Source organism: Manis pentadactyla, chromosome 6 (assembly GCF_030020395.1).
Source record: "Manis pentadactyla isolate mManPen7 chromosome 6, mManPen7.hap1, whole genome shotgun sequence".
In the NCBI taxonomy this organism is placed as follows: domain Eukaryota; kingdom Metazoa; phylum Chordata; class Mammalia; order Pholidota; family Manidae; genus Manis; species Manis pentadactyla.
In genome coordinates, this window is record NC_080024.1 from 63,723,462 (window position 1) to 63,735,499 (window position 12,038).

Consider the following 12,038-nt stretch of genomic DNA (forward strand, 5'->3'; position numbering starts at 1 on the left):
TTACCTGGGAGGTGAGAAGCCTTTCTGGGGAGAAAAACCCCAACTATATGTATTCATCTCAGTATATCTGCCCAATTGGTAGAGTGACCAAATATGTTATTTATTCAGTCCTGTTTATCTACTCCTGTGATAGCACCATGTTTTAATCAAAATAACTTTATGATACATTTTTAAACCTGGGCAAGTCTTACACTGTATTCTACTTTTTCAGGATTTTCCTAGATACTCTTACTTGGATTTTTTTTTTTCAGATGAACATAGAACATTTTTATCAAACTCTGAATGTGTTCAAAATCAGAGCTTAATTTAGGGGATTGATTTATTATTAAGACTATGACTTTAATGGTAGAAATATAGAATATGTTTCTCCATATATTCAAATCCTCTTTTAAATCTCTCAAAAAGGAATTGGTTTTTTTCCTAGTCATAGGTCTAGTGTATTTCTATTTTTGGTGCATTTTATGTTTGGTGCATACCTAGGTCTTACTGTAAATGGGATCTGTATTTTTATTGTATTTTCCATTTATTGCTTATATATATAGGAAGAGTACTGATCTGCACAATTATTTTGTAACTAATCCCCCTAAACATTAATTAATTCTAATAATTGAGTACTTTCAAGTCTTTCCACCTGAATGCCCCAAATGACCAATGCCATTTTATCTGAAGTTATTCAATCAAAATTTCCTTAAATCTCATTTCACCAATATTTGCATTTATTCCTTAATATAGCATTCGTTTTAATATAAATAAGTTTAGAGATACAATTTTATCAATAAAATTGATTCTCTAGAATGATGTGTCATGCATAGTTCCCACTTATGTTCATTCCAATTTGACATTGTTTCTCAGTTGTGTCCCATGGTTTAGATGGTCTTCTAATAGTCTTTCAATTTTTAAATAAGCATTATTTTATCTCCTTTTAAATATGTATCTCTCTAAAGCATTTTGTATAAAACAACAATCTAACAGATTCCTCACCTTTAAGCTTCATTTTATTTAGTCAGATGGTTTACATTAACTTTTAACTTAGTGATAACATTGAATAATAACACACTGTTTCATATTTCCAAACAGTGACGAGTCAGAAGCAAAAGCCTAGTTGCTAATCTCTGTGCTTGTGCCATGTCAAACTCTGGTTTTTGAGCAGCAGAATTTTGGCATTTTTGTTCTGCTTGCTCACTGCTTTGGCCCAAGGAAATGAGTTGAATGAGTGCCCTTCTGTTTTATTCAGAGATACCATAGATTAATTTTAAAGACTTCCTTTCATCTATATAACAGAATGGGTTCAGATAGTCTTTTAAGCTATTATCTACAGTTTGGAACTTTGTGTTGGAAAGTCATAGCAGTTTTACAAAAGGGGTCTGTTAGAAACACTGAACAATGAGACTCTGACATTTTTCTCCTTCTGCCTCCAGAAAAGAACCAAAGCAACTATTTTACTGCATTTATGTATTTCATAAAAGAATGTGGGATTATATTTCTATGCCAGCAAGCTTCATGGAAATGACAGAACTGTGCAGCTTGTTTAAGGGGACACTCTCATTAATACCTCATTCCCACTGAGCTGGTGTAGGACAGTGGCAGCAAAGTGTTCTATGATTTGCAGGCACTCAAACTTTGTACTTGTTTAAATGTAAGGAAAACAAAAAGCAATGCCTAGTCTAGGACAAAATTCAGCCTTATTTTGATGCGGAGGGAGTGGTGGTAAGCGGGGGAAGGGGAGAATAGAAAATAGTGTGCAACATGTTTAGAATTTTGGCTGAAATGAGGCTATATATGCAAATATTTTAAACAGAAATTAAACAAAAAAATTTCTTTTTGCCTTTCCACATACATGCTTCTTGGATACATTAGTGGGTTTTTTCTATTTCTTCTCTTGATTTCATTGTTTTTGTGTGAGCTTGCATGTGTGCACATTCTTTGAATATAAATGGCTTTAATTGAAAACCACGTGAACCAGAGAGCTCACCCTGGTTCAGGAAATTCAGTTCTCAACTTAACAGGGTGAAGATTTAGAAGAAAAGTTTTTCATGTCCCAATTGCCCTTCCAAAGGGTGATGTGATTTTCCAGGACAATCTCTTCTTTGAACCCAGCATGAAAACACATTAGAGCTCTTTCTGGAACAAAGAAATATACATAGGAAATAAAGACATTGTTTTATCAAATCCTCATCTTCTACTCTGACGTAAACTGGCTGGGAAAGAAAGTGGCTCCTTCCAAGATGAAAGTGGATCAGGTCTTGTTTTCTCCATATTTAATCCTGCTGAACTCGATTAGTATGAGCACTTCTAGTGTATACAAATATTGAATTATTATGTTTACATCTGCATCTAATGTAATGGTATATACCAATTTTCCCTCAATTAAAAAAAAAGTAGAAGCAAGCATTCCAGTTTTCTCTCCCCTGGAGTTCCATCCCAGTCTCCCCTCAGTTATCCAGCCCAGGCTGTGAGCCCACTGCCACTCAGTTAGTGTGAATCACCACTCAGGGTAACCTGGCCTGGGTCTGAGCTGCTTTATGTGGACTGCTTCTCACACATTACTGGTCCTATTTATTTAAGCTGATTCTACCTCATTCCAGAATGAGGAGGAGCTTTTCCTGTCCGAATGTGGGCTACTCAGAACAGTTAAAAAATAACACCATCATCTTGTAGCCTTTCTTTCCAAATGCAACTCCACTGCTTCAAGTCCCAAAGGTAGCCTGGCTGAGACTGGTTCAGGGCACACTCGTCTAGGTGGCCCTGTCTACACCAGGCCCTCTGACACACACATGGTGTGTCTGTGGTGGTCCTCCAGCTCGTGGCTGCACAAAGTCAAGAGGCCAACTGCTTTCTATCTTTTTCAGAGCTCACCCATTACCCCCAAACAATCCCTCTGTACCCACAGACTCAGCTGCAAACATGGTCCTTGCTGCATCTGGAAATCTTTCCAGTACCTCCTTTCAGGGGCCTCTCTAGCTCTTCTCCCTTCTGGATTCTCTACTTGGAATTAAGTTCTTGCACTCCACCAATCAGTGTGGACTTGCCAACCCTACCCCTACACTCCTTTTTGGACACAAACTCCAGCCCTATTCACCTCCATTACCAGCCTGAGGTCTTAAAATTCCAGCTCAGTCTAAGTCTTAGGCCCCCTCTGCAACGTGGCTAATAAAAACACCCCAGTACATAAATAAGACTATGGGATGCACAGAATATCTAGACTGTGCTCATGATCTATCAGAGTTTGTTCTCATTCTAATATCAAGAATAAGAGAAGTCTAGTCATGCTACTTAACAGTCTGAGACCTGAGGACATTTAAGGAACATCCAAACCAAGTGTTGACAAAAATCACATGGTTTATTTCACATTAAAACAGCTAAGTACTTCAGTAGATAGAAACAAACGGGTATATAATAGTCCACCAATTTGAAACTTTTGAAGAAAGTGGTATAAGTTTAATATTTTTTCTACACTTATTTAGCACCTACTACATATGCCAGTCATTGGCTTAGGCACCAGATAACAGAAATGAATAAAGACCTAGTCAGTTACCCCAGGGAAATGTACGATGCAATAGGAGAAACGAGACATGTGAACAAATAGCAGTGGCGCACTAACGGATGTGCCCTGGGAAGAGCAAGGACCTGCAGCAGAGCTGAAGGGACTCTGATGAAGGGAATGAGTCATTCTCCAAACACTTCCAAGACCTACTGTGTTCCCCACACTAGGAATAGAGTTAAAAGGCAGTTCCTGTTTTTAAGGGGTTTACCCTTTACTAGGAGAGCAAGATAAACGAACAGATGAGTACCAAACGATGTAATACAGGGCCATGTAGGGCTACACGTGGCATGCAATGGAACTCAGAGAATGAACTGTAACCAAAGGTTCTTGAGATGCATACCTGACCAATCAGAACTGACTCCAGCAGTAAACAATTGGCTCCATAAATGGCTACACTGGCTGATTATGAAAGAATCCTGTTCTCAGCCCCGTCTGAATGACCAGGGAGCTTCCTGGAGGAAGTGATGCCTGATTAGACACTTGAAGAACAAGTAGAAATTGACCAGGCGAGGGCATTTCAGACAGAGATAGCAGTACATGCAGATACTCGGTGGGGTGAGAGCACAGTGCATAGCCAGGAAAATTGGCACGCCTTCACCAACACCCCATGAGCACCAGGCCATGTGTGCCCTGTGGGGCGTATCAGAGTAGGCCCTGTGAGATGAGGTGGTCTGCCTGTTGAAACCATCAAGAAGCCATCAGAAGTGACATTTGAAGATAGTCAAGACTGGAAGCTACACACACACTCAACACTGCTGTTAATACCACAGGCCCCAAATACACCCTGGATAATGAAGACCAACCCCAGTGCCAAGGACAAAAAAGGGAAAGACTAGTAAATAAAGAAAAGCAGACCACAGATAGAGGCTGGAAAACAAGAAAACAGACCGCCTTGGGAAAGGTCTGAAAAGATTTCCCTAAGGGAAAAAGAAAAGGTAAAGATCAAACCATGAAATTGCTCCAATAATAATCTGATTCATGTTTCATGTGATGATAAGAGAATAAGACTGGATGGAAAAATGAAAACTAAATGGACAATGAGTAAATCCAATGTAAGAAGTGTAGCAGGCATCTATTGTTTCTGCTCAGACCCACCCCCTGAGAGGGCCCCCAGCAATGCAGTTGAGAGGAGGCTGACCCTCCAGCTCCCCCTCCGCCCCAGCCACAGGAACATGACCCAGGCCTGTCTGAGGCAGCCCTGCCTGCTGAGCCTGGTGATGGGCTCACTGGCACGCACGTCACGTAGCTTGAGCAGGCAGCTTTGCCTGCACCTTCCTGGTGGAGTTCGGGTGAAGGAGCTCTCTCTCCTTGGGGGCTGCAACAAGCGCGTGTGAGCCCCAGTGGTGAGAGATGGGGGTCTTGACATATCATTTCAGTTCTTGGAGCTGATGTCCATCCGTGGGCTTCTCTGTTCTTTGAGCTAATTCCCATTTTCAGTTGAGCTAATTTGAGTTAGAGTCTGTTGCTTGCAACCTAATAGGTCCCTGTTAATTCAAGAAAACTTTCAGTCACTAAAAATAATGTTTTCAAGTGACAGACATTCTGCCAGTTGCTAAGGACTTCTCTGAATGACTAGACTCTACAGACATTGAACTCTCACAAATGGAAATATTGAAATTAAGAGCTAGATAAGCATTCACAAAAAGTACTCAGTTGTGATTTATTAAAGAATTTCCAGTTCAAAAAGCCAACAAAAAGCACTGTACTAGGTGTCTCCCAAAAATATTTTCCATGACTCAGAAACACTGCGTAATTTATTCCTTCACTCCATAAATACTTATTGAGCAGATCTGGAGCCAACCACTATGCATGGTGTTAGGGAGAAAGAGTAAGACAGAGTCCCTCCACAGGGAGACTCACAGTCTGGAGAAACAGACATGTGAACAAGATCTACGATCCAGGAGAGAGGGAGTGCTGTGGGAGCCCAGAGGAGGAAGCCAACAGCTTCCTATCTTCAGAAGTAAACACAGCCCTTCCATTTCAGGTGAAGAGTAGACTGCAGGCATGCTTACCTACTACATTCACTTTAAACATATTAATTATGGTGAAGATTCCCTCAAGCTCTGAGAAATTTACACACATAGGTGGAAGAAAAAACATATACTTGTTGAGTTCCCACCTGCACTGAACAGTTACTTTATGTTAACTCAGAAGATATGGTCACTGTGACATTATAGAAGTACCAGGTCCTTGGTATGTTCTGAGACCATCAAAGAAACAACTCAATAGCTAACTGATCTGACAGTACTTGTGATTAAAATACTGTTGACTTGGTCAAAATTTAAGGGGTTGCCAAAGAAGTAAGCAAACAAGGCAATTAATATTTTAATGAAAAAATCCAGAATAAATAAAATATCAAAATTTCAAATAAAGAAGGGATTGGACCCTGCACTGTGTGTCTTGTCTTCACTCCACTCTAATTTCAGTCTTGCCTTGACAGGGATGGTGGTTTCCTGTACTTGGAAGGTGTGGCATCACCTGTCTTCCTGTCCTAAGTAACAAAGCAGTCCTTAAAGTTGGCTCAGCTCATGTGCCCTAATCTGGGGACACAAGGATAATGTGAGGCCAGAAACTGTATTAAAACCTGTGCCTAAAAAAAATCACTAAAATGCACCAATGTAGTTCATGCAAAGCAGTCAAATAACATTTAGTTAATACATACTATGTACTAAGAACTATGTGCTGTTCATTACCAAGTCTGTAGGAATAAATAAGGCACAGTTTTTACCCTTGAGATCATTGTTAAGTGAAGAAGTACACAAATAATTGCAGTATGATTTGTGGCAACCCAGGACAATGCACAAAGTGCCATGGGCACATGAAAGATACAAACTATGCATTCTGGACCCTTCCATTCTAGAAATAAAAAGTACAAAACCCACTTCATCATAACATTGAGGGTTTTTTTCAGATTTAAGAGAAAGGTCTACAACCAAGTGAGTAAAAAACTGGGAAGAGTGGTGTTTGGAAACCATACTCGTAAGTGTGGATTATCAGACTCTTGAGAGATATCCTTTTTACCCCAGCATGCAAGTCCTTTGGAGTCAAATGGTGAAATCAATCACTGAGGCATTGGATTTTGGAGCCAGCTGGGAAGAACTGGTCAGTTTCCATCTCAAGGGAATGGCCCGGGAGGGGCAGCTCTCTGGATAGGCATACGTACTCTGCAGAAAGCCCTTTTAACTTGTGCTGTACACAGTAGCTGACTGGACTAGGACAGCCCCCGACCCCCATGCCTTTCTCAGGTGTTCCAGTAAAAATCCCCATGGAAGTCACTGAATCTGGCGGAAGGAGCAGGGAGAAAGAAACAGCACAGCAGAAATTCTCAAATGAGTCAGAAAAATGAATTCTCTATCTCACAAGCCAAAGAGGACCCATTTAATATACCAAGGCTACAACTTCTTTCCAATTCACTTTTTATTTTGGCCACATCTCCACAAAATACATGACTTGACAATCCTATGTGGATTTAAATCACTTGGAAATAGCTCCCTAACATTCTTGCCAATAATTGTAATTAGCTTCCCACACACATTATTTGAAGGCAGTTGACCACTGACACCATATCTAATGAATAACTTGCCAAGTTGTAAAAATGAAGAACAGGTAGATATCCAGCTGTAAGAAATCTGAGGCTCAAACAAATTCACTGAATTTAAAGCTGAATTATTTACTTTAAAGTTAAACGAAGTTGGCCTAGAGGATTGCAGTCAGCTCTGGACTCCTATCCAAGGGCTTTGGTCAGATCTTATATATGTTATGGCTCTTACCCATACAATAATAACAAAGAAGAAAGAATATAGTATTTACATTTGTATAAGATTTTCTACACATTAACAAACTTTCATGTACATTTGTTTTTTCTTTTTCCTTTGGCAAGACTGGTCTCTCTTCCTAGCTATCTTCTCAAGCCTTTTTTGCACTTCAGATTCTTTGAGTCTGGGACAGCAGCCCTAGGGCTCAGCTTGAGAGCTCCGCACACGCTCCCCAGTCTCCTCCCATCTGCTGCGGATGCCCCCTGGAAGCCTCCCAGGGCAAGTCCTTCTGAGGGGAGAGAGCAAATACCACCCAAAGAGCTCCGTTAACTCCCGCTACCCTCTGTGTGCAGGTGTTTCCAGGCCCCGGCGGACACCAGCACTGGAATTTAGCAAGACGCCTGCAGAATAATTACTATTGCTGTGGGACTGACAGCTGTTTAGGACTCATTAGGGAGTGCCAGTTTTCCACAGGCAACTGCATTTCTGAGAACAGGGCCTGACCTCGCAGGGGGTGGGGGGACCCCCCAGAAAACTAGCAGCGATTTCTATTTCAAGAGAACAAGTTGTGTAACCTGAAGTGGCAAGGAAGTCCACAAAGCCCTGATCTCCCCATTTTGGCACATTCCATCCATTCTGGACTAAGGAATGGGTCTGGACTATAAAATAAGCACTTGATGAACTTTCCTCTCTCCGCCTCCAAAGCACATGCTGAGAGCATAGCAAACAGCCCAAGAATTCTTCACAATCAAAGAGGAAGTGGGGGAGAGTTGGGTTTGAAAGATGGGGCCAACCAGTTATGGCACATACTTGATATCCATTAATCACCTAGCATTTGAGAATGCCAACAGGTGCAGTGGCTGGTGCTTTGAGAGAGATGAATGAGACATCATATGCCATTCCTGCCCTGAAAGAGCATACAGTCAGCAACAAGAGCTGACCCTGTGCAAACAAAGACCAAAATAAGACAGCACCACACATAATTCAGAGATGGTATCTTGTGGCCCACCCAGAGCTGGGAGCAGAGAGGTCACTGAAGGCTGGAATGTGGTCCTCAGCCTCCCTTCCTTCCAGCCCTCTGTAGACGCTATCCTCTTAGGTCTTTGCTCAGTCTGACTCTTCTAGTTTGGAGGTTCCCAGGGACCCATTCCGAGACTCTCTCTGTGTGGCCGTGATGTACCCAGCCTGAATGGCTGTGACTCAGTGGGTCTTTGCCCTGGCACCACATTAAGATCACCTGGGGAGGTTTAACAACCAACTGTGCCCCAGTCCTATCCCAGACCAATTGAATCAGAGTCCCCAGGTTAGGGGCTGCTGCATCAGATTCTAATGGGTAGCAGGTTGACTGGTTTAGCAATAGAGGGTAATTTACAGGCTCACAGAGGAAAACCACAAGAAGGGCCAGGTGCCACTGCCCTTAGGGACAATGGGAACCAGGACATTGAGCACACCAGCATCCTCTCTGTTCCCCTGTTCACTCTCCCACATTATCTGCTGCATCTTTTCAGACCAATTCTTCTGTGAGATGGGAATCATTGCTAGCAGCAGCTCAGGCTTGATTTTTGACAACTAGAGAGGATAGGGTTTCCTTCTCTCAGTTCCATATCAAGTCCCCCCATCCCCCAATTTTAAACAGGGCAAAGACTCTGACCACACAATGGCCATGTGCCACCCCTTGACTTGTGTTAAGATATTATCATTGGTGCAGCTTGTTTCATGTTCATGTTTCTACCCCTGAGAGGGGCCACTGGGGATAAGAAAACAAAGCCTTGCTACTCAAAGTGTGGTCCAGGGACCAGCAGTATAAGCATCATCTAGGAGTTTGTTAGAAATGGAAATTCTTAGGCCCTGTCTCAGACCTGCTGATTCAGGAGCTGCATTATAACGAGATCCCCAGGTGATCTGCATGCACATGAAAGCTTGATAAAGATGCTCTATGCTCTGGTTTCATTTTTTCAGGTTGGCAAGCATATAAGCATTCTTTTCTCTCAATTTCAGGTAAAAGCCTCAGAAAAGGGATGCCACCGCTCCCCACTGCTGCTTCTGACAGCATCATACCAGCACCAGGTCTTGCCTGGTTGGCAAGAAAGCCAGTCAACACCCCACACCCCTGCACTATTTCTTTCTCCCCTTTTTAAAAGCTGGCTGTGATCAGGCTCATGGGATGGTGTCTGTGGTTTTGTTGCAGTAGCTGATATGGAAAAGGATGTGGTGTTCTGAGCCAAGTAGGGTCCAGCAGCTGGTGCTTATCAGCCACACCCTGTGGTACACACAGATGCATCCACGCTGACCTTCCTGGCTGAGGATGCATGGGAACACAGAGCTTCATGGAAATGGATGAGAGAGCAAGGAAGCGAGAAGGTTGATGCAGGTGGGATGGCCTCCTGCCACCTGCCCCTGAATACAGAGCCGCAGCCTCTCTGCTAGTCAAAGAAGGGGTTTCCCTCCGAAGCCTGGAAGTACGTGGGAAGCACAAACGTAATCTACGCAACTGGTCACTGTTTGCTCAGCGATGTTCTAGGCCCTCCCTGGAGGACACCATTGTCCCGTTCAGTGTACTCCCTAGGCCCTAAGTCCACCTTCTGGGTCCAGACAGTCTGCTGGTTTTTTTCTTCACCTTTTGCTTCCCCCATCCATTTCCTGTCTCACTCCAAGAGGAGAGGGTGAACATTTCTGAGCACTCAATAAATATTAGTTGAAGAAATAAACAGATGAATAAACAATTGAACTTTTTCACATTTTTGGAGGAAAGGAAATTGAGTTTAACCTTCATCTGCTTTGATGGATAAGTAGCTTCACTTCTGATCAACTACATGGAATGGCCACATGAAAACCATCACTTCATTTTTGTTTATATCTCTCCTGCATCTCCACCCTCCACAAACAAGAAGTCCTCTGTGTATTTGTACTCTAGAGCCTCAATTGGTCATACTCCCCAGTATGAGCAACAGGAAAGCCTGCCTTTGGTCTCAGTGGCTTCTTACCAGCAGTGCCTGGCAAGGATGAAGATAATTTCCCCCCAGTTATTTGAGTACTTCCATCCCGAGAAGAAGTATTCTTCTATCATCTTGCTCCAGAGCAGTTAGAACTGAGAGATGGACTAGCTGCTTCCTTTTGTAGAGGAGGCAACTGACCTCCAGGGAAGGGACTGGATCTGTCCAAGACCACACAACGAGTAAGAGGCAGATTGTGAATTTCCTGCATTCGAGTCCAGTTCTTTCTCCTTTCATACCACAGGGTAGCCTGTTGGCAGCCCTGCTCTCAGCCCATAACCTAGGGGCAATGGTGCTGCCACCTCCCTGTGACTAGAAGGTGGCCTGAGAAAGGACCCCATGTTCAGTCCGACAGCTTTGCTTCTAACGGGGTGAGGGGTGGGGAATGGACCAGGTAGGATTCTAAGGGCCAGTCCACACCAGCACCAAAGTTACAGACCTGAGTTACCTCCCTTACCATCCCAAGCAGCAGTGGAGAGGATTTTGCTCAAACATTCCAAAATAACTTCCCTTGGGCTGAGACCAAGCATGTGTAGCTTCAGGCCAAAGGAATATTGAGAAGTTTATGAGCCACTAAAAATAGACAGTTACAGCAGAAACTCCCTCCTGCTACTGCCATTTTCCCTGTTGGTTATACAAATACAGAGGCAGACTCCAATCATAAAGGGTGGGGAAAAAGCAGCACATACTCCAAGGTACAGTCTAATCAGATGGGAAATGCCTATGACCCAAATATCACACCAGGAAAGCAAAGGACCCGTTGGCATACTGTCTGGTCCTGAATTCTTCCTCCCACAGCCAAAGGGCAGAGACAGGAGTAATGGTGGGATTAACCCACAGCCAGAGCGGCACACTTACCATACATAGGCTTCTGCTCATATGAAAGCTCTCCTCTCTTATGAGAGTGGAAGTCCAGTTCAGTCATGGTATAGGTTCAAGAACATTCCAGAACAACTCCAGCAATGCAAATGGTTACTTTGAAATATGTTTGAGCTGTTCTGCAGACTATCCCTTGCCTAGACTAGGTCTGTACCTGGCTGTTTTAAAGATTTTGTTTCACTTATGGAGCCTGGAAAATAACCACGCTAAGTATGATCTTTAGGTTCCAAAGCACCTGGTTTCCTGCCAACCACATACCAGGAATCCCTGAAATATACTCCACTGAGGTAAGAGCTGTAATTTAGAGGCTTGAGTTAATCCAATGTCACTCTACAAGGCACCAGGATGACCTTATAGAACCCAGCCAGGGATGAGGATCAACCCAAGTGCTTAAGAAGAACAACTGTATGTTTGGTTGGTCCTGAAGCAAATGAGCTTTGTGGCCCTCAGGCCATAACACATATGAAGCCACACAAAGAAGGGAACCAAGAGTAATGGAGGTCTGCGGAAGAGAAGTCGTATCTCTTCCAGCCGCTCCAGCCCAATGCGGCTCTCCAGATTCTGGTCTTCCCCAAAAGGAATAATTTAAAGCTGTTCATGGTCCAAGCATCACCCGTGCACTTCCTATACTAGAAACCAGTTTATATGCGCTGCACTGAACAGTGACCCACCGTCATAAGATGGCTCTATTCTGTCTTTTTTTAAAGACTCCCAGAGGAAGGAAACCAGAGCCTTCCTGTACTGGCCATGTCAGTGTTTTAGCAGCTCTTTAGAGAAAATAAAATCATCTTCATTCCTAACCTAAATACCTCAGGCTGGGATTTAAATCCACTTCTTCGTTGGTTCTTGGTAAAGATAGGAAGCACC